Source organism: Camarhynchus parvulus, chromosome 1 (assembly GCF_901933205.1).
Source record: "Camarhynchus parvulus chromosome 1, STF_HiC, whole genome shotgun sequence".
Taxonomy (NCBI): domain Eukaryota; kingdom Metazoa; phylum Chordata; class Aves; order Passeriformes; family Thraupidae; genus Camarhynchus; species Camarhynchus parvulus.
This window is the reverse complement of record NC_044571.1, coordinates 8176658-8202186: the sequence shown is the minus strand read 5'-3', so window position 1 is coordinate 8202186 and position 25529 is coordinate 8176658. Positions and strand designations below refer to the sequence as shown.

The window sequence follows — 25529 nt, the reverse complement described above, 5'->3', positions numbered from 1 at the left end:
GTTCCACGAGGTGTGCTCGCTCCCGTGGGCTTCCAAAGAGCCCGAGGCAGGTACGGCCGGCTCCTGCCTGCACCCACACGAGCCGAGGGCTGCCCCACGCCGCAAGCACAGATGTGGCCCCGTGGGGCGAAGGGCGCCGAGCTGCTGGGGGAGAAGTTGACAGAACCTGAAGGCGGCCACGGAAACTCGCTCCCCCCGCGGGCCGGGAACCTCCATCCCGGGATTTCCAGCGCGGGAAGAGGAGGGGCACGGCAGGGCGGCGAGGGGCGGAGAGCCCCGGGGACACCCCTGAGCCCGAGGGGCTGCGGAGGCTGCCCCGGCCCTGGGGCTGCCTGACTCCGGCTCCAAGCGCTCCTCCTCGGAGTTTCCAGAGAGGAAACTCCTGGGAACGAAATCATCTGGCACTCGCCTCGTGAACTCTTTTCCTGTTGTGGGAAACATCTCGTATAAAGCCATTAGATGGACGGGGCAGCGCCGGGGCCCGGAGGCGCGCTACCCCGTCCCTCCCCCCCGCTCCGACATCATCCCTGCGATCGCTGCCGCATCTTTCCAGGCCGGGATAGCCAGCCCCGATCCCCTCTGGCGTGAAGGGTTAACAACCATCACCACCAACACACACACACACACACACACACACAAAAAAAAAAAAAAAAGGAAGAAAAGAGGGAGGAAAAAAAAGAAAAAATATCGCGGTGACCTTTTCCGTCTCCCCCACTCTCCCTTTCAGGCTCCGGTTCCTGAGCTCGCAGGGAGCCTGAGCGGCTGTCTAGACCGATCTATCACAGACGGACAAACAATACCAGGAGAAGCCCCTGCCCGGTCCCTCAGCCTCCGCCACTCACCTTAGAAATGGCGAAGAACAGAAAAGTGACCGCAATACAATCCTCCCCGGTATATTTATAGCCTTCCACACAGCCCACCTTCATGCCTGACAAATGAGATTTTGTCTGCTCTCTCAACGTACGCTCCAATAAACACACACACTTTTTTTTTCTTTTTTTTTTTTTTGTGTGTCTGTTTGTTTTCGGTAACATTCCGGGCTCGTCCCTCCGATCTCGGGGCGGGCGAGGGCCCACCACGCCCGTGCGCGACGGCAGGTTTGATAGCGGGGGCAGGAGGGACTGGGGGCAGCAGTAGGGGTCCCGGTCACTCGTGTCCATATGCAACCTCCCACCCTGGAAGCTTCAATATCCGTATTCATCACGCCCCTTCGCACCCGGCCCCCCTCACCCGAAGTACTCCCTGGGCCCTGCCAGTCCTCCAGGTTGCGTATTAAAGAGGCATATACGGGGCGAGGAGCCGGAGGTCCAACGCTGCAAAAGGCTGGGGAATAACTAATGAGCTGTGCAGCCCATTGATCCGGTGCATACTTCCTAATTAACTCTGAGTCACCTATTTGTGACAGCAATTCAAAGAACTGCACCAGGGATAAACTGCAACCCCGGCGCGCGAAGGCAACCCGGCGGGGGGGGCGGGGAGGGAAGAGGCGGCGGGAGGGGGGGGCGCTGGGGGAGGAGGAATTTGCTCCTAATCCTCCTAAAAGCAATTAGGGTGAGCGCTGCGCTGGCTACCTCTCGGGAAGAGGGAAAAAAAAAAAAAAGAAAAAAAAAACCCACCCAGCGGCTCCAACAGCAGAACCGAAAGGAAATGAATCGGCGTGTCGCAAGGGCGACAGCACCGGGCTCCAGACAGACAGGCAAGCCTCAGCACCTCGGGGACGAAAGTCGGCGAGAGCGGCGGCCGGAGGGAGCGGAACGCCGGTCTCGGCGGGCAGCGGCGCGCACGGAGCCGCGGGAGGAGCGCGGGCGGCGGTGACCCCGGAGCGGCGGAGCCACCGGCGGGGGGAGCGGGCGCTGCCCGGGGCACCCAGACCCCGCACCGCCCGCCCGCTCTCGCCCCCAGCTTTGTTCCCAAGTGGCTCTGGCGGGGCATTGCTCTTCCCGGCCGCCCCCCGCGGAAGGGCCACGGGGAGGGGGCGGGGAAAAAAAAAAGTTAATAGAAACCTTTGGAAAATCCGGGCTTGGCTACATGGTGCGGGTTGGGCTCCCCCCTGCCCCCCCTTTTTAATGCAAACACGAATACAAAAGCTGCGGGCTCTAAAGAGCAGATGAAAGCAATGAACGGAGTTTCTGGAAAAGATTCATTAGTGGGAATTAATGCTGCGAGGAGCTCCGAGGCGATACCATTAAAGTCAGTCCCCACACTTTGTCAGTTTTACACCGCTCGCTATGGTCGGGGCGGTTTTTTTTTTCTCTTGTCGGGGTAAATGGGGGAGGTGCTCTTCGCCTTCCCCTCGCCCCCTCTGCGATCGCCAAAGCCGGGATCGTACAGACGTCGCGGAAATGAGAGAGGGAGGGAGGAAGGAGGAAGGGGAAAGAAAAAAAATAACAAAACAACAAACAAACCACCCAACATACACACGTCGAGAAAGAAAGAGGAACGTGAACGCTCCGCAGCCCTCGCCCCCGGACTCGCTCCGCGAACATCAAATGCATGCCTCATATGCTGCGCAGAGCCGCCCCACTTGGCCCTGCCTTCACAAAGCAGCCTCCGCTGCCTCCCGCCTGGCCGTCCCCCTTCGGCCGCCCCATTGACGGCAAGCCCCGAGCCTCTCTCTGGCTCGCTCTCCCAACTCCAAACTACATTTTCGGGCTGACTAAACTTCCGTGTCACTCCGGACCTCACGCCAGCACAGCTCCGCGCACGGGAAAGCCCCGGGCCGCCGTGTCCCACGTGCGCCGCGGCGCCCGCCCCGCCGGGGCGGAGGGACAGGGGGGAGCAGCGCCTCAGGCTCTCCCGGCGGGGAGGAGGCAGCCGGCAGCGGGCTCTCCCGGCGGGAAGAACGCAGCCGGCAGCGGGCTCTCCCCGCCGCTCACCTGCCCGCCGCCGGCGGACCGCGCGTTGCTCGGGGCGGGGAGCGCGGAGCCCGGCCCGCCCGGCGCGGGAGCTCTCCCCGCTCCGCGAGCCGGCAGCGCCGCTCCTTGCTCGCTCCGTCCCACGGGAGCCCCCGTAACGCCGCTGCTCCGGCGCCTTCCCAGTCACAAAGTGCGAGACGACGGGAACACCGCCACCACTCCCCACACGGGCGCACCGGAGCCGACAACGCGATCGGGTGCTTTCCCCCGCCTCCGCTGCCCCAAACAGGCATCTTCACAAGCAACTGCCTCCAAACTTCCCCTCCGACACCGCAGCCCCGGAGGCGCTCCGCTAGACCCTCCTGGCCCAGCCGCTCCCGCCCGAGCCCCGCTGCCCCGCGCCGTAACTTTCTGCCACGCCGCCGCTCTGCCTTGCCCGCGGCCGGCCGAGGGGAGCCCCGCAGCCTCCCCGGCAGCGCGGGACTCGGCGGCGGCGCTTCCGCACGGGAGCTGTTCGCGGAGCGGAACACTGACCTTCCTGCCGCGCCGCTGTGCCGTGCGCGGTCCGAGACGCGGGTCCTCACACCGTCGCCTGGCCCTGCTGCTCTCCCTGAAGGGCAGCCCCGTCGGGGGTGGGAAGAAGAGACGAGAAAAGTTTCACGATCCGACTCCCCCTCTCCGCGGGTGCGTGTGTCGCGGCTTGCCCCAGCGCGGGCGGGTCGGGGAAGGGGCGCGGAAAGACCAGGGAGCTGCGGGGAGCGGGAGCGTGGCCGCCCTCTGCGCCGACGGGGCAGGTGCCCGCGGGAAGGGCTTTGCTCCTCGGCTCGACCGGGCTCAGCAGCGGGAGTGGGAGCGGCAGCCCGCGATGCTCATTCCGGCTGCCGGCTCTGGTTTGGCAGCGCCATGTTGCTGGCTTGCTCCGGGCGAAGTTCCTGCGCTGGCGAGCGCGGCGCTCCCCACATCTCGCCCGCGCCGCCGTCTCCCGTGCCCTGACCGCCGCGGCTTTGTGTGTGTGTGGCTGGGGATTTAATTCTCCTCCTCCTCCTCTTCTCCTCTCTCTCTCTCTCTCTTTTTCTTCCTCTCCCCCCCCTCCCCTCTTTAGTCCGCCGGGAAAGCCGCTCTTCCTCACCTTGCCGCTGGGAGACCGGGCTCCGTCTGCTGCACGCTGCGCTCCCCTCGCATCCCCCTCCCTCTCTCCCTCCTCCTCCTCCTCCTCCTCCAGCCGTCGCCTCCCCTCCCTCCCTTCCCCTCCCCCCGGGCAGGCGCTGCACCGAGGGAGCCGCCGCCAGCAGCAGCAGCGGCAGCAGCGCCGCCACCGCTTTTTCCCTCAGCAAGTTTCCCCCTCCCCTGGCTGCGTTTCCCTGCTCAGGCAGGGCTCGCCCGGCCGCTCGCCCGCTCCCCCCCCCTTGCCCTGACTAATTGATTTGCCCCCCCTCGCCGCGCCGCCAGCCCCTCGCCTCGCTCGCTCCCCCCGGCTGGCACAGGTCGCTGCCAAGCTGCGGCGCCCCGGGGGGGGACTCCGCGCTCCCGCGCTCCCCGGCAGGCAGGAGGGGAAAGCCGCCCCCCCCCGCCCCGCCGATACTCCCCTCTCTCGCTACCCAGAAGGCCAGTGGAGAACCGCAATTACCATAAAGCTCCGTTCACTCCGCTCCGCCAAGCTGTCAAAACCCCGGCGGCGGCGGCGCTGCCAGACATCGCTGCGAGCCTCCGCGGCGGGTCGGGTCGCGCCGCGCTGCCACCCCCGCCACCCCCGGCCCCTCCGCCGGGCGCCCCCAGCCCGCTTCCCCCGTGATCCCAGCGGCGCCTGGAATAACCCCCGGCGATGCAACCCGCGCCCACAGTCCCACCCGCCGGTTCCGGGGTTCCCCCGTCACGCAAAGACATCCCCGCTCCCCCAGGACCTGCCGAGGGCTCGCAGCCGTCGTAACCCCCCGCAGGGGTCACACCACGAGCGGAGCCTTTCGGCCGCAGCCTCTCACACTCGCGGAGGGAGGGCTGTCGCCCCCCCCGATGCCGGGGCCCCTCTCTGGGTCCCACCCGCCGCCCCCAACTTCGCGTGGTCCGCGGCTCGGCCGCGCTGATTTCCGCGCTTCCCCCCGGTCCGCTTCTCCGAGCTCTGAATCGGGATGGGAAAAAAAGCCACTCGTTTGTCAACGTCTGCATTGCGGGGGGCGGGGGGGCCGAGGGGGACCTTATTAAAGCGCGTTTTCGCCTGATCCGGCTTTGGCAGCCCTTAACGCGCTTTTTACCCGGTGTGAGCAGTGTGGCAACCCGGGGTGGGGTCACGACTGAAGCGCCGTTTCCCTCGCTGGCATTTCTAGGGCTGCTTTAAGATTTCTGCCCGGATCGTGGAGCCCTTTAATCTCCGGGTTGGTAGTTATCGGCTGCATCTATTTACTTTGGCAAGGCAACTTTTGGCTCAGCGAGCTCGACTCGTAAATTTCACGTTCATAACGCCCATCCCCGCTGATACTCCCAGGTCTGGTCCCGCAGAGCCCGCGGCGTGGAAGCTCCCGGGGCGGCCCCGGCCTCAGGGCCAGGCGGGCTCTCGGCCCCTCTGCTCCCCCGCACCTCCCGGCGCCTTCCCGGGGAACGGGAGTTCTGCCACCTCAGCGCCGCCGGCGCCGCATCGAGCCCTTCTCGCCGCCGCTCCGTGTGGGAGCGACTGCCAGCCAAACGCCAGGCGATTAACGCGGACAGTTTGCCCCAGGGGGGATTTTTAATCGCTTCGCTCAGGACCCTGCGCGAAAAGGCTGAAGAGACGCTCTGAGCTGCAAAAGCGTCCCTCACCGAGGGCGCCGGAGCAGCAAGCGGGGCGATGGGAATTCAACGCCGGAGCAGGACGGCCCGGGCTGCCTGCCTGCTGTGCGCCGCTGCTTATCTCTGAAGGTGGAAAAATGAGAGTTCTCCGAAGTTGTCCCTACTAAAGCTCCCCCCCTCCCAAATTCAGAAGTGTTTAATAGAGAAGATACACTACGTCTGGGGAAAACAAATAAGTGAGGGTCGCCCAATGCACGGGAAAAGGACACAGAGTCCAGAGAAAAGCACACACACCTCTCACATACACACACGCAGCCGGGTCATGGCCAGAGGGTTGGCATTTCATGGAACTGCCATCACAGGCTTTGGAGTTTCACTGCGTCTCTTAAAAAAACTCGCCCGTCTCAAAGCAGAAGTGAAATATCCACCATCTGAATGAAACCCGAAACGGCAGCCGCACCGCTCAGCTTCCTCACAGGGGAACCCTGGAAGCCGCTGAGGATGGGGAACGGGCAGCGGTCCCACCGACGGGGAGCACTGCCCCGAGTAGCAGCCGGGTTTGATCCTGGTGCGGCGGGCCACGCATCTGAAAAGGCTCCCACACGTTTTTTTAATCTCCAATAACAAGCAGAAGGACACCTGGCCTATTACGCTGTAAAGCTATTTTTTATAAAGATGTTTTAGGGCTAGACATTAAAAGTTATTAGATTGAACACACGTGAGTTACAGGCACACAGCTGGAGGGGAGGCCTCTGTTGGATTTTTTTTTTCCCTTTCCTAGGAAAACCTCATTAAAATTGCTTCTTTCTATATGAAAGCAGAACTAGCGCGTTTCCTGGCGAGGTGGCCGCAGCTTCCCGGCTTCATTGATCTGGGCTTTGTCTCTCCCCGCAGGTCTGGATCTGCGGTGCCAGCGGCCCGCACTTGCATCACAAAAGTCGCCCGCTTGCCTTCCCCCTGGCTGCGATGTCCAGATCACAACTGTGTGCCTACAGCCTGGGGCTGGATCCTTGGGGCAAGGGTGGTTGGGGTTTTTTTTGTTTTGTTTTTCACTAATGACTTAAAAGTTATCTCGGGGTAAACTTGCTCCGCTTTTATTTTTAACCGTAAACTTTCTTTGTGAACGCAGCTTCCTTCGTGGCGGGGAGGAACAGACCCACGCTTGTTCGCCTCTGTGCCTTTTTTGTTCCCCGGGTCCCCGAGCTTTGCAGCGGGAGGCTGGCGGCTCCCGGCTAGAAGACATTGAGGCTTCAGTTCGCTCCTCCCGCGGCCTGCCCGGGCCGGCTGCGCGCCCCGCCGCCTTCCCCAGCGCGGCTCCGCCGGGCACCGCCGAGCTAACCCCGGAAAATTCAAAGCATGCTCTTGCCTTGCGGATTACCGGGCGGCCTCCCCCCCTCCCACACGCCCCGGAGGGAGCTGACCCGCGGGTCAGGCCGCTGCACACTGCTCTCTCCCCGGGAGGGGAGGGGGGCTCCGCTCTGTCGCTGCTGTTGCGGCCGCCGAGAAGCGGGGCGAGGATGCGCTCGCGAAAACGGCTGCTCCGATAATACTAAGTACTTAACCTCCTCGTAAAGACAAATCCATTGTTAATGGCAGAATAGGCTTCTCGCAGGAGGCTTCCAAGTGGGATGGCTTTATGCCGGCTCTCATTTACCTCCAGCGCCGCCTCTAATTGGAAGCTTCCCCGCGCCCCCGGCCCGCGCACCTCAGAAAGTTGAGGGTTAAACCGCAGGAGTGGCGAGGCGGGGCCTTGGCCCTTCCACGGCCTGCTCCCCTGCTCGCCAAACGGCAACCGGAGCACGCGAGTCCTTCGGGCACGGGAAACGAGACAGAGGGGAGATGGGCGCTGCAAAGGTAAAATGAATTAATGCGAGCGAGGTGCTCAGACAGCCTGGTGATGAGTGCTAGGAAAAGCCTATAAATAACAGATCACTGTCCTAAGCTCTGAATTGCCCTGGTTGAGTGTGTCTTAAATCAGACCTTTATCATTGGTTATTGTAAGGCTGTTTTTAATGGAAGTGTAGAAATCTGAATAACAAAACAAGACAAGCCTCAATTGGCGTTATACAGGGTCTGCAGCGCTTTCAGACCTGACACGGCGTCAGCATATTGTAACACCGCCATGCAAACTCCCCGAGCAATCAAAGGGCTTTTGCATAGCAGAAGTACTATAATTTTACTTCGTAGTTCAGGGCTACTCCGTTGACAGGAGATCCATCATTTTCTTTCCGTCTCCCCAGAAGAGCCCGAAACGCGCTCGGTTCACGGACTAAGCGCCGCTATCTTTCTTACAAAGGCGAATGACAAATCGCTCCGGTTGAGTTTGCTTCGCTCCGCACCCCTTCCCCGCTCCACGAGACAGCGGAGATGCCCGCGATCATGCGGTCCCCGCTCGGCGCCCGGAGGGGACAGCCCGGCAGGGACAGACAGACAAACACTCGCACTATCGGCCTGCCCCCAGCCGGGAGCTCGGCCTGCCGCGCCGCGGCCGGGGGAAGCTCTCGCCGGGCCCGGGCAGAGCTCAGAGCTCGCAGCGCGGAGCCCGCCAGGATTCGATGCGCGGCCCGGGCCCGGTGTGGGGAAGGGGGGCGGCAGCCCGGCTGCAAGAGGAGGGCAGGCTGGCTGCGAGCTGCCCCCTCCACCTCTCCCACTTGCATACCACGGCCATTTTGTCTGCTTGCGGCGCGCCCGTGTGCGTGTCCCCCGCCCCCGCCCTGTCCCCTCGGGCCGCTGCGGGCGCTGCCCGGGGCGCGGGGGCCGGGCCGTGCCGGCGGTGGGGCCGGCGGGGCGGGCGGAGGTGAAAGGCGGGCGGCCCCGGCCGCTCCTGAGAGCGGAGAGATGCAGCCGCTAGGCAAGGCCCTGCAGGGGAGGGGGCGTGCGCCGCACAAGTCTGGAGAGGAGTAAAAATAGCGCCGGCGAGGTTGTCGCTCTGCTCGCCTCCCCCCATCCCAGCGGGGAGCAGCGGTGGGGCTCGGCGGGAGGGCGGCGTGCAGGGCTGGGGGGCGAACGGGAGCGGGAGCCAGACAAAACCCCGGCCCGGCGGAAAGCGACGCGGACGAGGTTGAGCCTTCGCCTTTGAAGGCGTTGCGCGGGAGCTGGAGGCTACGAGCCCTTTTCCCGGTGGGGGTCCCTGAGCCCCGGGAGGCGCGGCCCGCGGCCCGTCCCAGTCTCTCGGCGGCCTGGGGAGGAGCGGTAGCGAGCGGTGACTTGGCGGAGGAACAGAAGCCACCATGCTCCCGAGTTTAAACATAATACGGCGGCCGGGGGAACCGCCATGGTTTGAAGGTGTGTTTGTGCAGACTACAGCTTGTATGTTAATAATTGGATACAGTCGATGAATCACCTCCGTCCTCCTTCTGGTTTTGTTTTTGTGTTGTGTTTTGTTTCGAAGGGGGTGGGGAGAGAAAGCGAGGAGACGGTGGCTCGGCGCTGAATACCAATTCCGAGCCCGGGTTCATAAACACTGGGGTTATTCACTCCGCCCCAGAGGTGACAGCGGAGGCCTCCGCCGCCCTCCGCGCCCGCGCCCTGCGGCGCGGCCCCCGGGCTCGCCAGCGTGCCGAGCGGGATTTGCGCCCCGGCTGGAAGCCCGGCAGCGGCGGGTAGCTCGTTGGGGTGCATACATATGAAATGAGAGCCTGCAACATCAAAGCAGCAGCAGAGCGGAGGCAGGGAGGGGCTCTCCGTGCGTGCATGTGTGTACCTTTCCAGAGAAAAGCCCCTAATTTTTAAAATCGGACACCCCCCCTCCCGCCCCTTCACTCGCATGGCAGACACGCGGAGAGATTCTTTAGTCCTGTACTTAACACTTCACAGTGTTTTTAGCAATTAAGGCGAGAGGGGGGTGGGTATAAAGATAAGCCACTTTTTCGCCCTGCAAGTGTGAAAGATAAGATAACAGTAAGCTGGGGCAAAACGTCTGCTTACAACCTCCCCCCAGCGATTCTGATCGGTCACCTCTTATCTCGGAAAATGTTCATTTCGAAAACAGCTTCAAAAATCCAAGGGAAAATAAAAGTATTTTCCGTTCAGAAGTGCCATTTAAAACCCCGTCCTCACCTCATCTCTCTACATCGTCGATTCCCCGCGGCCCCCCGCCATCACGGTACCCAAACAAGGGCAGCAGCCGCTTCATAGAGCGCCTCTCGGAAGCCAAATCACGCAGGTAATCAGAGGACCGAACCCTGTCAGGCGCCGAGATTAGTGGCTCCCCGCCGCTCCCCGGCCGTGCCCGCTCGCCATCCCCGTCGCGGGCGGGGGACCCGGCCCCTCGCTGCCCGTAGAGTGGGCAGAGACCCGCGCTAGGGAAAGCCCCGCAGGCCGAGGCAAAGCGAGAGCCAGGCTGCCTTGCCCAGTTCGTTTCTCCGTAGCACCCCCGACGGCGACACTCCCCTCCCCTCCCCCGCCCCGGCCTGTCCCCAGCCCGTCCCCAGCCCAGCTGCAGGATCCGCTGTGGGCGGGCCGTGCCCGGCGTCGGGTCGGTTCTGATTCGGAGCCTCTGGGCCGCCCCGAGCCCCGCTGCCCGGCAGGCACAGGCGGAGGCCGTGTGCGGGCAGGGTGCCCGGTGCACACGGCGCTGGCCCTGCCCTCTGCGGCACGGGCAAGGCCCCGCGGGCAGGATGCGGGCGCTGTTCCGCCCCGGCCCGGCGCGCCTGCCACGGCCACGGCCGGGGATCCGTGCTGCTTCCCAGTCCCCGGGGCCTCCCCCCGGGCCCGGAGTTTCCCCCTCCCGTCCTGGAGCCGTCGCCACCTGCGATAAATCGAGATGTCGAGTAGAAAAGGCTTCCCGACCCCTTCCCGAGGGCAGGGAGCGGCAGCGCCGCGTCCTCGCTGCCCGGGGAAACCTCCACGCGAGGCAGCGCAGTGTGTGTGCCGTGGGGCTGTCTGCGTCCCCTTGTCCCCCGGCAAAGACACATCGAGGGCACCGAAACGCGATAGCAGCGACCCCGCGCTGCCCCAACGTGCTCAAGGCCGGAGCAGAGCAGGGGTGGCTCGGCAGAGAGCCAAGACTGTGGGGGGGCTTCCCCAGGCTCGCCACACCCCCGATTGCTCCCGCCGCCGTTCTCAGAAACCCGTCGGTGCCGTGCTCTCGAAGTGAGTGGGTCAGCAGCTGATGACAAGGGGAAAAAAGAAGAGAGCGAGAGAGCGAGCGAGCGAAAAAAAACTCCCTCCCAAACCCTAGCCTGGCGCGATTACTCATCCCCAGAGTTCCCCTAAGTCAGAGAAACTTGGCGAAGTCCCAAGGCCGAGCCGTTAACACGGTCTGAGGCTCCCCGGGCACCTTCCGCCGCCGGGCCGGGGCCGAGGGGGCCGGGGCTGAGGGGCCCGGGAGGCCAAGGCCATCGGGGAATGCGCGTCCCCATCCCCGGCGCTGTTCGCGCTCGAGTTATTGTGGAGCGTTTTATCTTCACAGTCACATCGGCAGCTAACGAAGCTCGGCGGCTGCAGCCCACACGACTTTGGTTCTCTGCATTTATCCTTCAATAAAAGCCGATTCCTTTATTAGAAACAGGAGACGTGTCTCCTACCGCCCCTATCAAATCCCAACTGGCAAGGCGCAGCCGACACCTCCCCCTCAGGCCCCCCTGCCCGAGAGGGGCAGGCGGCACCACCCCATGGCCCACGTCCCCTTCCCGCCGGACCCCCCACCGCGAGCATCCCGCACTCCCCCGCTCCATCATCCCCCTACGAACAGGGGCAGCCCTCGTCCCCTTCCACCGGGGCGGCCACCGCCCCCTCCCCGTGATCCCTCCCGAGCAGGAGCAGCCGAGGCCAGCCGGCCCCTCCCGCCCCAAACAGCCCGCGCCGGCACGGGCAGCCGCCACCCCTCCCCTGCCAAATCAATCGCCCCCACCAGGCGCACCCACACGACTTTCGTTCCCCTGCATTTAGCGTTCAATAAAAGTCGTTTCCTTTATTAGAAACAGAAGAGACGCTTCTCCCTCCCACCGCCCTCACCTCATGCCCCCTCCGCGGGCGCAGCCGGCGGCCCCCTACCACGTCGCCCCCCGCCGAGCGCGGACAGCCCCACCCCCCCCCGCTCCCACCACCACCGCCGCCCCCTAAAAATAACAATAACAGTAATAACAATAATAACAGCCGCCGTCCCCGGCAGTCGCGGCAGTCAGCACCCCCTCCACCGAGCTCAGCCCCCCTCCCCTTTCCTCTCAAATCCCCCATCGCTAGGCGCAGCCAACCGCTCCCCCCGCCCGCCCGCCTTTCCCCAGGCGCAGCCAACGACCCATCAAATCCCCTGGCCAGGCACGGCTCGGCCCCCGCCCGCCTCGCAGCCCCCCCGGGCACCGAGCAGGTCTGCGCGGCGGATGCTTGTGTGCGACTCCGATTGGAGCTGACGCTCCGCCGCTACCGGGCGGGGAATGTTTCCCCGGGCGCCGCCGGGAGAGCCGGTGCTCGGAGGATGCCAGCCCGCTTTGCCGTGCCGTGCCGTGCCCCGCCGTGCTCCTCCTCCGCGGCGCGGAGCGCCCAGCGGAGATCTCCCCGCTGAGGAGGGGCCGGGAGGGAGCGCACTCTGTATCGCATTAAATTAATCGCTCGGCTCCGGAGGAGGCAGGTGATTCTGCCAAACACAATGAGGGGTTTGAGCGCTGCGGAATAAAGCGCTGTTCATGGGGCCGTGGGCGGCGGTGCCCGGCTCCACCGCGGGATCGCCGGCTCCCGGGCGATCTCGGCGCTGCTCCCCGCCGCCGGCCCCAGCGCGGGGAGCTCCGGCTCGGCGCACCCCACCCTCGCCCTCGGGATGGATAAAGGGAGGGCGTGGGGGGGAAACGAGCAGCCGCCCTGGCAGCGGGGGAGCGGCAGCCCCTGGGGACGGGGAACGGGGGGTAGAAGGGACTGTAGCCAGCTTTCCTCACACCCCACCCCCAGCCCCCGCTGTGCGCCCCATTGGGGGCGGCCCTTTGCGATGGGGGGGCGAGAATCAGCCTCCCGAGAGGAAGCGGGGGCCGAGTGCCGGGGAGCGCGCAGCTCGGCGTGCAGGGCGCCGGGGAGCGCGGGGCCCCTGGGCGGCCTCCGGGCGGCCGGTGCGGGGCGGGCGGCGCTGCCAGGGTTCAGGCGGTGGCAGGCGTTGTTTTCCTCGGAGAGCGGAGGAGGAGGAGGAAATCTCCGGGTTTTTAATGAGGGGGTGCAGAAGGGCTGAGCGCTGGGATTACACGGCGCGGAGACAGAGCTGCGGGCTGTGTGTGCGCGCAGGGCTGCTAGTCTCCGCCCGTCTGCCTGCTAATCGCACGTTTTCCGCTGTTAAAAAGAAACCGAGACACTGTGGCCGAGCCCAGCGCTGTCTCTGTGACTGTGACATGAAAAGATGGCGCTGTCTCCCCTCCCCCAGCCTCCCTCTCGGTTTACACTTCCTCCCCAACAGCTTTTGCCTTCCAGTTTTTTAAAGCCCTCTTTGCTCCTTCCTTCCCCCCCTCTCTCCCGGCCGGATACCACCAGCTTCCCAGCCGGTCGGTGGGTCCCTCTGTTGCGACGATTTTTTTTTCCCCTTTTTTTTTCTTTACCTCGCTATTTTCGCCTCTCCCTTTTCTCGGAAACCTCGATCTCTTTATGTCTCGCTCTTTTGTGAACTTCAGCGGCAGTTTGCAGGGGGCGGGGGGGAGGGGGCGAAGGAAAAGCGGGGAGGGGGTTATCCCGTCGCTTCTGCCCCCTATCCATGTCCTCCCTGTCCCCAGGGCCAGCGGGGGCAGGAAAGTGAGCCGGATCTGGGTGCGTGGGTGTCGGGGCGGGCAGCGGGGAGGCTCTGGGAGGTGCCTGCCAGCGCCGGCGACCTGGTCGCGCTGCGGGTGACCTGGTGGCCACGGGAGCGCTGGCCGAGGGGGCGAGCGGCGCTGGAGCGATGCAGCGGGAGGCAGCTCCTTTGGAGGAGTTTACCTGCCTAGAAACCTGCGCGCTCCAAGGTGCTCCCGGAGGGGGTCCAAGGAACTGGCCGCGGTCCCGCTCCGAGGCAGGAGGGCTACTCTGCCGCCTTCCCCATCACTTCTTGCGTTCATCACCAGACCGCTCTAAGTGCTAAGTTTTTTTTTTTCTTCTTTTTTCTTTTTTTTTTCCCTTAAGCCTGCAAATTAAATTCAGCGCCGCTCTCCTATTTTAGTGTCTATTATGTTAATTGCACTTAGCGCTGGGGCGCTGCTCGCCAGGGATGTATGAAGGCCTCGGAGATTAACCACAGACTTTTTCTCGGACTTTTCTGAGGCAGCAGCAAGTTGCGAGGGACTAACAGGGAGTCTTCAAGATCCCATGTGCTTTCGGGGCGTGCCGCTGCTGGCCGGCACCTCTAAACTCGGGGCCAGCGACTGTCGGCTGGCAGGTCAGGCTGCCAGCAGCTCCCTGTGCACCCGCAGATCTATTTGCGTAAGGATTTGCATTGCGGGACGACAGGTATTTTTCCTCCCTGTGGATGGTAAAAATGCAAAATTAGCGTGACTGTTTCCAGGCAGAGAAGCCACGACTACGTGATCTCGCTGAACCTGTCGGTTGTGCTCTCTGGAGCAGCAGGGAAACCGGACACCTTTATCAGTGACCCCCGAAGCCGTTCTCCCGGGCGTTCGCTGTACTTATCGCCATCTAACCCTAGGCAGCCCGCGAGGGCCGTGTCACGGCCCCTGTCGTGCCCGGGGATGTCCGTGCGGCTGGCTGTGCCCCGCGCTGTCACCCAGCCACTCCGGCATGTGCAGCCCTCCCCTGCATGTCCCTTCTCCGGCGTCTACTTCATCTATTCGTTATCAGGGGACGGCGTGTGGAGTGACTGAGCCTAATAAGTTGTCCACTTGTTCATTTCAGGAGCATTGATTTCTGGTTCCAAGGCACTCCGTTCTAGCTCTGGCTACAGCTGCGGGGCATTTCGCAGCTGGTCCTTCGCCTAGACAAATATCAGCGAGAATGTGAGCGTTATTAGCCGCATAAATAAATCATTAACGTGCACACAAATGTTATTTTAGCATAACTTCCAGGGAGAAAATATCCCGGCGGGGCAAGGCGGCGTTGGACCGGCCTCGTCGCGGGCTGCCCGGCAGCGGCGGGCGGGGGTCGGCGCCCCCCCGGCACGGAGAGGCAGCGCTCTCCGGTTGCCGATTGAACATTAACAGGGCCGGCCGGCGTGGCACGGCCGCAGGGCCTTGCTTCGCAGACCTTTGTCTGCTCTCCCGAGGCCGGGCGGGGACGCCGGGCTCTTTACTCCCCAAACGCGACGGCGCTAATGAGATTACCGGCCGGCTGGCCGCGCCTGGGGCCGGGAAGCGCCGGGGCGGCGGGCAGAGCCCAGCCCGGCCCGGCCAATGCGCCTCGTTAGCGCGGAGCCCGGGGCACGAACCACGTTCGCTCCCGGCCTCCCGCGACGCCGCCGGCTCCCCCGTGCCCCGGCGGCGGCGAGCGGGGAGCGGCAGCCGCCGCCGCCCGGGCCGCGCTCGCCCTGCCCCGCGGATTCCCGCGGGTGCCAGTAAAGCCCTGCCTGGGAGCCCTGCCAAGGCGGTCTCGCTTTGATATTCCGCGCCACGGCCGCTCCTCCGCTTGCTCCTAATCACGCAAATGCGAGCTTGCCCCGGCACTCTCCGTAATAAACACTGAGCGCGTTTCGCCGGGCGCCCAAAGTAAATACTGTGTCGGAGAAGCCGGGCTGCGCTGGGGAGCTGAGATCTTCCACTTTTTCGCACTTAGCAACAGACTGAGGCGTCGTGCGCGCCCTCTCCGAGCCAGGCTCGGTGTGATTTACTTTCTGGTTGCAATGCAGATACACACTTGTCAGTTCAAGGGCAGGACAGAAACTGTGCAAGCGGAGTCTTGTGAACGGAAATCTCCCATTTACGAGATTCTGCTCCTGCACCAAAAGCCACCCCCCAGCACCTTTGTTCTGCATGCAGCTGCTTTTACACACACATACACACGCCCTTCACTCCGCCACATCACCATCCAACCCTTCTTCCCGCGTCTCACTCCTCAGATGGATTCTCAGTTTTTTCCCGACTGACCCTGGGGGAGGCGGTGGGGGGGAGCAAGGGGGAGGGAGCCTGGGAGAGGTTGATGATGAATGACAAGGCAAATGATAAGAGCCGAAGCGACAGCAAAAGCAAACAGAAGTGGTCTCTCGCAGGGCCCAGAACCGTCCGCGGCCACGGGAGTTGTGCCTGTGCCATGAAGGCAGGGTTGGCCTCCGCAAGCAGCCCGGCTTCTCCGGGGCGAGATAAACACATTTCGGTCACGTGGCGAGCCTATACGGTGCCGTGCTCCTATTTGCCTTCCCCGCTCGCTTTTCGCTTCTCACAATAACATGCCATCCGCCAGCCAGCTCCGAGGCTAGCCTCACCTCCCTGGCGCCCGGCCAGCCCGCCCCGGCCCGGCAGTGCGGGGAGAAGCCGCGATTCCCGTGGGGAGGTTGCAGCCCGTCCTGGGGCTGGCAGCAGACCAAGCCAGAGCTGGAAAGCGTCCGGCTGCATCCCGGTTTAGGGCTAGAACCGGAGTTGGCTGCCCGGGGCGGGAGCAGGGGCCAGGACCGGCCACATCCCCAGGACAGGTCTCAGGAAGAGCGCTGTGTCCCCGCAGGGTGGAGTTTCGCCCGGGGCCCGCAGGTGCGGAGCGTATGCGGGTGGTGCTGACTTCAGGGCGGGGGGAACCCCCGCATCTCCGTCAGGATCGTAGAACGGGCTCCCGGGAGAGGTGGGGGGAACGGGGCACCCGCGGCGAGACGCCAGCTTTGCTGGTTTAAAATGGCTGAAAAGGGTGTCCCCGGGCATCCCCTTCCCGGTAGCAGCAGCGGCGAACCCCGTCGCCCCGAGCACCGCGGGCGCCGGCGGCGGCCCCGCTTGGTTACGGGAACAATGAGCGGCCGCGGGCGCGCCCGGTGCCTCCCCGCTGCCGGGGCCGGCCGGGGGCAGCGCCGCGGGGCCGGGGGAGGCGTTCGGGGGGAACGGGAGCCTGGAGCCGGCCAAGCCCCCCCCGCCCGGCGGAACGAGCGTGCCGTTTAATCCCTTTATCCCCGCTCGCTGGTGGCGGTGCGAGCCGCCGGGCCGGGAGCCACCCGGCAGCCACCGGGGAGGCAGCGTGCTGGCTCGGCGCCGCAGATGTCGCCGGGTGGGAGCCGGGAGCCGATCCCCAGCGGCATCACCTCCACAACGGCGGCAGCCCCCGGGCACCGCTTGCCCGAGCACCGCTTGTTACCCGCACCCTCCGGAGCCCCCGAGGGTTTCCTGCCGTCGGGCACCGCAGCCGTGCCCCAGCACTCCGTATCTCGTTCCCGGGGCAGGCCTCTCTTCTGTCCCCACGGGAGCGCGGTCTGCAACCTCCCCTGTGCCCGGAGCTCCCGGGTGAGCGAGGTGCAGCCCCCGGTGAGGTGCCCAGGTTGCAGCCCGTGCTCCGAAATCCGGCAATTATGCAAATGCCCCGGACGCTCTCCCCTTTGATCTGAACTTCCTCGGAATGATCCCTTCTCATTACGGGGCATGAAAATGCCTCTCGGACGTGTAAAGTGAGCTACAGAGCTCCTTTCATTCCCTTTTGTTACCCGCACCGGGCTCGTCTCTCCAGCCCCGCATTCCCCAAGCGCCGGGAAAGAGCACGGAAAGGGGCTCCCGGGGGAGGCGGCGGGACGTGGCAGCAGCCCGGGCCGCCGGTTGTCATGGCGAGGCCAAGCGTCTTCCCAAGTTATGTGCGACTAATGGGTTTGTGCCCCGCTCGGCTCCGGGTTCACCTTTCCCCCCGCTGCTCCGCTCCCCGCCGACCTCCCCGCCCGCGGCCCCGGGAGCCCAGCAGCGGCGGCGGCGGCCCCGGGAGCCGGGCGGCGGAGGAGCCTCGTCCCTCTGACTCGCTGCCCGCTTATCGAACGCCCCGGGGCTCGGGGGCGCGGGCGGAGGGAGGCGGCTGAGGGCTCCCGACGACGGGAGAGCAGTCCGCGAGCGACTCTAAACTCCATCTTCTGCTGCGCTCCTCACCACCTCGTTCCAGTTTTGATAACTGAGGCTAACGAGACACTGAATGTATCAGAGGTTTAGAAAGTCTATGCAACCGTGGATATGATTTTCAGGACTCCCAGGAGCCGTGGCTGGGATTTTCTGTTATCTTATTTTCTCTCTTCTCTTTTTTTCTTTTTTTTTTTCCTTTGAAAGGATATTAAGAAAGTTTATGCTGTCTTGAAAACTACTCCTCCGTAAGAAAAACATTCTGACCATTTGCTGGAGGCCATTTTATGAAACCTCAAGGAGGTTAATAGCTTGCATAATTTCAGGAATACCAGGTCTCTCCTTAATACCTTCTTCTCATTCTCTGCCATTTACTCAGACAAACCAGGAGCTCTGGAGGCCAAGCACTCCCGTGACAGACAATGGATTCCTACCTGAATCCTCCTATCTGAGGGGCCTGCACCACAAAACAGATGGACTTCTTCCCTGCTCTGCTCATACACGGTGCTGAGAGAAAACCTGCAATGTATCTGTGGGACTAAGGGATGCACATGAAAGAGGACAGGGTGTAAGGAGCCCACCCTAAAGTATGGAGGTTGCATTTTTCATTTTGCTGGAATTTGCTATTTCATCTAGAGAAGCACTGGTAGATGTGGCATGAATGAAATTGTGCTGCTGCAAAACAAAGCTGAGCAAACGGGAGAAGGAGAATTATTTGAAGTGTTTCTAAAATGTTGTCATGTTTGTTAACAGCTGCTTAACTCCAGTGCCTAACAAGCTCTTGGAAAATAAGTTTATTAATAAAAAAAAGAAAAAGGCAATGCCCCTGCTTGCTTACAATTAAATGATGACAGCTTATAATGCATTCCTTTGAGACCTCCAGTAATATCAGGACTCAGGGGACTGGAAATACCTAATTCATAGATTTTTTAAACCAAGAACGGACTGTTATGATCAGCTGGTCTGACCTGCCACATATCATGGGCCAGTGAATTTCAGCCAGACATTCTTGTATCAGACCCATAAATTCTGCCTGAGCTTTTAACTTGGCATCCAATCTTGCTTTGAAGACTTTTAAGTAACAGGAAAAACCACTGCTTGCCTCAGTTGTTCCAGTGGTTGTGTCCCCTCACTGTTTTTTTTCCTAAAAAGTACCTATTTCTGCTCAGAATTCATAGAGCTTCATTTTCCAACATAGGATCTCATTATGCCTTTGTCTGCCACATTAAAGAGATCTTGACTATCAGAAATCTCCCCATAGAGACACTTAGGGCACTTAAAGACTATGATCAAACCAAGTCATAGCCTCCTCCTGGATAAATTAATAGATGGGATTTCTTTAGTCTTTTGCAATCAGATGCGATTCCCAGACCTTGAATCATTCTTCCAGCTCTCTTCTGATCCCATATTAATTTGCCAATGCACTTTTAACATGCAAACACCACAACAGAGCCGGACGCAGTATTGCAGCACAGCCCCATTCATGTTGGAAGCACCAATGGCATAATTAAGTTTACTTGTTTAAAACCCTATGCAGATTACTTTTATAGATAGCTTTAGCAATACTGACTTTATTAAAACCCCATTTAAAAAGTCACCTGTCTTCATGCAGACTAGTGTTGTTCATCAAAATCACAGTGCTGAGCATAGCTTGACCAAAGTGCAGAGCTAGATTAGTTTTTCTGGCTGGGGCTTTTTCAGTGCTCCATCAGCCCTAGCCTTCAGCAGGGCTTCATATTTTTTTCTTTTGTCTGTAAGAAGCAACTGTTGCATATTCTCACAATGGCACCAGCCCTGGATGTACAGAGACAGAGAAGCATGGGCAGAGCTTCACTACACCATTCCCTCTTTTCCCTGCTCCTCTCCTGTGGTACCAAAGCCCTCATCAAGTTGCTGCAAGATTCAGGGTAGTTCAGTCTTTTCAGTGCTCCAGTGATGGGGCTCAGTTTTGGGACACCCCTCCCCAGGTAGCTCACAGAGACATTCCATAGAGGCCTTTTCAACCATGTCAAAGGGTCTGCTTTCACACCTCAGCCCATTGCCAGGTTAAAGCTAGGAAAAAGTGTGTTTGGGGATCACTCAGAAGAAGGAGCAGAGAAAGTGATGGAAGACGTGCCCTTTCCCAGGGAGGGAATGGCTGCAGGATTTATCTTTCCTTCTCATGAACATCTGCTCCAAAAGATGGACATTGAGCATGGTAAGACTGTGAGTGACATTGCATCGGGTGCTGCAAGCCCAGACTCTGTTCTGCATGAGAGGTGGCCTGAGTTGAAGCCAAAATGCCCTGGATTATTTGGGTGAGACAGGCTCCCAAAAGCCTCAGCAGTAGCTGGGATTGCATTGTGCTGGGCTTTGTACAGCAAGGATGAAATATTCTGGCCCAGCAATCTCTTTTCATATTATTTGTATCTTCAAAAGCAGAAAATCACCTAGGATAGACACATTCTAGGGAATGGCTGAGCCTCAGCTTCATACACTATCTCTGTGCTACCTAGCAGGAGTCACACCTGAGCAACACTCCTTTATTTATTTTCCTCCCAAATTATAGGTCTTTTTTCATGGTTCTGGTTGGAGATTCAGGCTGGTCATGGTCACACATCAGCCCAAAGGTGCTTTTCCTACCAAGGGCAATCAGACTGGCATCACTTGGTTTGCCAGGCTGTCCTTACTGAGCTCTGTGCCCTAGCAGAGGTTGTGGCACATGCTGGAGATGGGTGAGCTTAGTGGGCCTGCACCAGGGTCACCTCCCAGTGGGAAAGCAGCTGTGACTTGCCCAGGGAATCTGGTCCCCAGGCAGGAATGATTCTCCTTTTGCACAGAGCTGCTCAAGGGACTTGAATGCCACTTATTCTGCCACTACCTCTGGGAATGGGGTGGCAGAGCATAAAGCCAGTGTAATTACACTTTTTATGCTGAGGTGATCTGTGATGAAGTTCACATTACATTACAGAACCTAGAGGCTGCTACTGCAACACATGTCAAGGCCCAGCCTGCATAAACCAACACCAAGACAGGGACAGCACAGGATCAAGGGTTAAGTTTCTTTTATGCTTATGCCCCATCACACATTTTACACCATGCAGTTGCACCACATCTGCCCCTTTAATCATAAATTATCCATGAGCTTAAATTATATTTCCCATGACACATAGCACAGCCTTCAAATCCTACCAGCAGCAGCCCTCCCTTCGTTTGTACTTTCCACGTGCCCTCGTTTTACTATGAGTCAGACACAGTTGCCCTCTCTTCCTCTGACTTACACTTTCCTACCTCAGAGGACACATATATCAGAAGACACATCTGATGGCCCACTTTATGGATATCCTCTCATACAATGGGCATTACTCCTTTCCAGAACCACTGCTAGAGAGCCATCGGGTTCAGATCAACCTCTCCATTAGACCCAACTGTGAAAAGGAGAGCACAGAGAAGTCACCTTTGTTTTAACAAAACACCCTTGAATTGCACTTAATTCTAGTAAGCAGCACACTATCCCCGCTCGCTGTACAAAAATGCAATTTATAATTTTAAAAAGCAATCAAAAAAATCATTCAAAGCATCGGAGCTGCAGCTTTGAGGCACTGCACACTGCAGGATGGGATTGCTTCTCTTCTGTCTATTTTACCTGCACACATCACCCAGACACTCATGACAACCTGCACTTGCTTCTTGCCAGGCTGCAGCCAACAGTGTTTGGGTCTGAGTGCCTCTTTTGGGGTCTGCTCCCCTCCAGCTCTCCTAGGGGTTTGCCAGTGGTTTTCATGGAGAGCAGAACGAGGCTGTCTGTGTCAAAACCAATGTTGACATTCTCTTGTTTAAATATCATACATCAGAGGGGGGTCACGGGAGCCAAGGCCACCAGAAAGGGTTCCCCCACCAGCTATTATTTCCTTCTAAAAGCACCAGGGACCCAGCAGTCTCAGCTGGGCCCCACACCCGTTTGTCTGCCCTTCTCTGTGCGCTGGCTGGCTGCTGCCGGTGCCACTTAGCAAATACAGATGTTCAGGTCTTTTTCTTTCACCACGGGCCTCACTTATCCCTGTGCAGAGGTCTGCCACTGAATGAATGCATCGTTTAAGCCCTGTTTTCAAGGCCATGCAAAATACACAGCCCATCCACGCTCACCTCACTCTTTGCTTGCAAAAATCTACGGCGCTTTCCTATCAAATTTGAAACAAATGGCATTCAAACTTATTTTAAAAATTAATTGAACCAATACATCAACAACTTTCATGTTTTCAGAGCCTGTATGGCCCTCGCCTGGGAAATTAGAACTGCAGGAGGGTAATTTTGCATTTAAATCAATGGAGCTCTCTTTCCTGACAAGGTTGTGTTCACACTAAGCCAAGCAGCTCTACCAGGGCTCCAAAGAAGGGGAACCATTAGGTGTCCTGCACCCATGGCACACCTGATCTCCCAGCCAGGAGAGCTTCCTGGGAAGCTGTGGGAGTGTCACCCTCACATCAGCACCATAAGGGGCAATGCTGCTGGGGGATCCTCCTACCCCCTGCGCCCCAGTTCCTCTCTCTTCCTGCTCATCCAAGCAACACCTCACCTGCTGTGCCTTATTCCATGCATTTCCCCCCATTCCTGATGTGGGAGTGTCGTGCTGAGAGTGAGCAGGCTGTCAGGGTGATGTCAGATGCTGAGCTAGGAAAAAGTGTGTTTGGGGATCGCTCAGAAGAGGGAGCAGAGAAAGTGATGGAAGACATGCCCTTTCCCAGGGAGGGAACGGCTGCAGGATTTATCTTTTTTATCTAAACCCCTGAACAGATTTGCTGCCAAAAGAAAGATAATCCACATTATGTGGAAACACAATTACATTCACATGAGCACACACACACAAACACACACTGTTCCCTTCTAACCACAGGACACAGACTTTGGGAGTGGTGGCCTTGCTGAGACATGGCAAAGGAGCCCATGACTAAGCCCAGGAGCTCACCTGCCTCCCTGTACCACCAGCACAGCACTCGTGGTCATCTGCCTCTACAGACTTTACAGTTTTGATTCCATTTTGGGGCAAGCAGGAGCAATCTGTCCTCTGTGTCTACAGAGTGTGCAGCACCCAAAAGTTTCTGGCACGTAACACAATATTTGTGAACCTGGAAAGATAAAATACTACTCAAACTTAGCATATGTTGATCTCCCTATTTATCTCTGTGTGTCCTGAGCCTTACCCTAGTCCAAAACCTCTCCTGACTGTGTTATAGTTTGATAATAGGAACAGTAGATTAGATGACGCAAAGCAGAGTCTACCCCAAAGAAACAAGACAGGCAGCATAAACAGAGTTTCTAAGAATATGAAGGCATCATTTAGGTGGTCATATAGTGGTCTTTGAGAACTTTCGATGGCAGGACTTTTGAAATAGTTTTTCTCCTTCTCACAAGTGTTCTGAGGGTGGTGAGATGTCAAAACAGTGAACAAGAGAGACAAGACTTGACAAACTGTAACTGGGAGAACATCAAAGGTGTAAGCCTGGCTGCAAGAAGGCCTGCAGGCTGGTGAGGACTGGTGCCTGCAGCCTGCTACTTCTTGCAGAATTACAGCAGGCAGCAAAGGGCTGAGGATGGAAGAGGGGCCTGGGGTGCACCTGTGTTCCAAACTGAAGAAGCTTTCACACCTTTTGGTGTACCAGCCCACTGCTCCAAGCCACTGGGGCTTCCCATTCTGCTTTAGCAATGTTCTCCACTGCTTTGCTTCTAAGGCTTTGCCATCACCATGTAACAGCACTTCCAAGGGGATTCTAAATTGCCTTTGGAGCTGCAAGGGGACAGCAGTGGGAACACTGTTGGAACCACCTTGGTCTGAGATGCTGGGACTTAGATCCATCCAGGCATTAATTCAGTGAAAGCCAGACAGGATCAGGCTGAAAGTGGCATAATGTTGGAAGCAAATCCACATAGTTTCAAGTACACACAAACCATTTTCTATGGGACCTTGGAGTGCTTCACAAGAGCGCTCAAGGGACCAGGTGACTTTCAGCGTGGTGAATTTCCAAGCTGCATAACCAAGGCTTAACACTGTGACCACAGCCCTCCCTGAGGTAGGGATGACTGCAAAGGCTAAGCCAACAAGTTGGAAAGGATTGTTTTCCTTTTTCATTGCTACTGTCTGGTTTTCCAGCTTCTCGATTCAAGCATACTGCTTGAAAAGGGGTGTATGTTACCATCAAGACACAAGCCTGTGTTTTCTCTCCTTTCTAAAATGCTGGATGTTCCTAGTCAGAGAGCAGCTCCATGCAGAACCTACAGGGAGATGCAGAGACCCTGGGGCTGTTTTTGCCCACTGCTCTTCAGGTTGCTCAGAAGTTTCAGTCCTGCCTTCAGACAGAGAAGAGCAAGGCTCAGGGCTAGAAAGAGTGGTGGTATATAACACCTGGGCAATATCTCTCCCCTCACAAGGCAGGGACCAATCAACTACATCCAAACCCTTTCAGACCCCTGGGAAATGAGTTTTAGTGTTGGTTTGCCACAAACCTTGTCCCAGATACCGAAGAAGGACCTTGTCTCAAGCCAGCCTGAAGGAGTTGTACTGACACACACCTATGTGCTGTAGTCTCATTCTTGCACTGTTTTTTCAGGTGCTTCCTTGCCATGGGAGAGGGTATCCCCAAGCCCTCATTCACATGTACCTACAGGACTGCTTCCCAACCAGAATTTATATTCAGTTTTCCCCAGACAAGAGTTACTCTGACATCTCCACACACACACACACACACACACACACACAGAGGGATCTCTCTGAATGCCATATGCATCATCTTTTGCTCCTCTCCTGCTCCCAGGCAGACCAGGGCTCAGCCTGTCCAGGCATGTGCCACACCACACGTCTTCCCCGTGATCTGCCCAGAGTCTGTCCCCATTTCCTGCACCTTCCACTGTGCCAACACCAGCCACTTCTGGAGGACCAGAGCGACTGCTCAGGTGCAGCAAGGGCACATGAATCATTTAATCCTAGCCAGTCCTCTGTGCTGTGCTCCAGCAGGAGTGGCACGGTGCTCTTGCTCCTGCTCCTTAAGCGGGGCTCAGAGGTACAGGGCAGGTTACAGATTTCTGTCTCTCTCTGACTTTTGGGCTCGGCAGCAGCACCTCTGCTTGTGGGGCTGTACAGGCAGCTGCCTTGCTGCTGTGCCCCTCCACTTCCTCTGCCATCCCTGATGGGTTAAAACTTCCTCCAGAGGCCGGGGGGTGGAGGGGAGCAGAGGGAGAAGGCAGAGGTCCGTGGGATGGGAATCGCTCCAGGGTGCTGGTGACGAGCCTGAAGGCAGCTGGCCAGCTCTGCAAGCACAAGGCGGTCGGGAGCAGGAGGTGTCACTTGCATGACCTGGGGCTGGGGCCATCACCGAGCCGGGGGACAGACCGCCCTGGCCCGGCTCCCGTGGGGCAGGGGCACAGCTCAGACACCGCTCCCGGACCCACATCCTCCTCGGGGAGCCGGGCGCCTCTCACCGGGAGCTCTCTCGGCCCCGCAGTCCTCCCGGCTGGCTTAGCCCGGGGGGACACCCGGAGGAGCCCTGTCCCGCTGCTGCCATCCCCTGCCCCAGCCCCGACGGCACGGCTCCCTCCTGCCCTGCCTGCCTCGCCCAGGGCAGTTTTCTGGGCTGAGGAACGTGGCCTGCACCAGACCGAGCCAAAACCTCGCCGTGCGAGTCACCCCTGTCCTAGGAAGAGCCTTCCATATCCCGGCTGCCTGGGGGTAGCAGGGAGCTCCAGAAAATGCCAAGTGCGTGCTTGGACTGCATCAAAGGTATTTATTTTGATTGTCCCTTGGCTATAACTTTCATCGTTCGCCTTTGTTTTATAGCTGCTCAAGTTTACTTGCAGAATTAAGACAGATTTGGGGGGGGAGGGGGAGGAAGGGGGTAGGAAGCCTTTGTTCTCCGGAGTGTGCTTGTCTTACTTTTGCATCATGTGGCCCGAGCGGCACACACACACACACACACACACATCCCCCCCGCCCCGACCGTATTTACTCTATCTCGAGTGAGTCCTTTGAAGGAGAGGGCAG

General features: G+C 59.5%; 1 protein-coding gene across 7 annotated transcripts in view; it reads right to left on the bottom strand.

The window, feature by feature from the left end:
• BCOR (BCL6 corepressor) overlaps nucleotides 1-25529 on the bottom strand; it is an 82522-nt gene that overhangs the window by 55165 nt on the left and 1828 nt on the right. For 5 of the 7 annotated variants that reach the window (XM_030958154.1, XM_030957652.1, XM_030958069.1 and 2 more), the window contains exon 1: nucleotides 3390-3924. The exons of 1 other annotated variant lie outside the window; for it this stretch is intronic. The gene's annotated coding sequence lies outside the window, so the exon portion shown is untranslated. Of the gene's footprint in view, nucleotides 1-3389; nucleotides 3925-3984; nucleotides 4055-25529 lie in introns of those variants that run through there. One more of the 7 variants, XM_030957806.1, reaches the window with a different exon arrangement.